This window comes from Triticum aestivum, chromosome 2A (assembly GCF_018294505.1).
Source record: "Triticum aestivum cultivar Chinese Spring chromosome 2A, IWGSC CS RefSeq v2.1, whole genome shotgun sequence".
NCBI classification, from domain to species: Eukaryota; Viridiplantae; Streptophyta; class Magnoliopsida; order Poales; family Poaceae; genus Triticum; species Triticum aestivum.
Genome location: NC_057797.1, coordinates 321,305,215 through 321,306,372, shown reverse-complemented (window position 1 = coordinate 321,306,372; position 1,158 = coordinate 321,305,215).

Sequence of the window (1,158 nt, the reverse complement as noted above, 5' to 3'; positions counted from 1 at the left end):
TCCGTGCTCGTCCCGCCTTCCACCCTGTTCCTCCCATTAGCGGTCCACACCACCGCGGGAGTCAGGGAGCATCATGCCCTACCCGCCGTGCACGACTGACCGTCGCCGCCGAAGACTCTCCAACCTAAGGTATACCGATTTCGGATTCCCTGTTGGGTCCGATTGGACCCCAGTTCGTGCACCTCGGCCTCCCGCACGCAAGGATTTAGGGTTTATTTAGGTGTTGGAATCAGGAGCCTCTTAATCTGTATGCTGCAATTTCACCTCGATCGCGTCACATGCTCGTATGATTTGGCCATGGTTTTCTTTGCTCGGTTCCATTCAGTTGGTTGCTGATTAATCAAGCTCCTGAGCTTCCATGGATCTCTTTGTTGGGAGTGCTTCTGCACACGCGGTTTTGTTAGGTTAGCTGCCGCACGTCTTGCACATGTGTCACTAGTATTGTTGTTCCCAGCATTTTCCGGGTATGTTTGCAAGGGGCTAGTCCTAGCTAGTATTTCTCTGACTAGGCTAAGTCGATCTGGTTAGCATGCTCTTACACACTACTAGTAGAATGTTCCATTTGACTCATTCAAATTAATAATGCATATATGGCAATTCAGACCTGGCATAAGTTACACTTGACAAGAGTATCTTGCACACTTTCTGTCTTCTGTGTTACATCTGGTCTCAGTCTCATGCATGCTTTATAGTCTCATATATATTGTATTTGTACATCTCTGTGGAGCTTAATTTGATCCTAAATAAAAGATGCTTGGACATTGGTGGAACTTTATTTAATTTGATCCTAAATAAAAGATGCTTGGACATTTGTACATCTCTAGTTAATTTGGTCTATTATTATCCTAGAAGCTGCAATGACGGAGATCACACGCTCCTTCGAACAGGCGTGGTTAGCCTCCGTCTCCGGCCACTATGGCCTCGCCCCAACCTCGCCCGCTGCTCCTTCGACCACACGCTCCGCCGCGAGATGAGCTCCCCCGTCCTCTCTGCTCGATCCGCCCCAGATCCTTAGTCTGGGTACATGTGCACTTGATAGGTTATTTCTGGGTACATGGCCAGAGAGTCTGACTTACCTCTCTCATTCTCGACTGCTCTGGTCTGTGGATCTCGACCGTTCTGCTCTTTTTTTGGCTGTCGCAAGCTGAGCTGAATCTT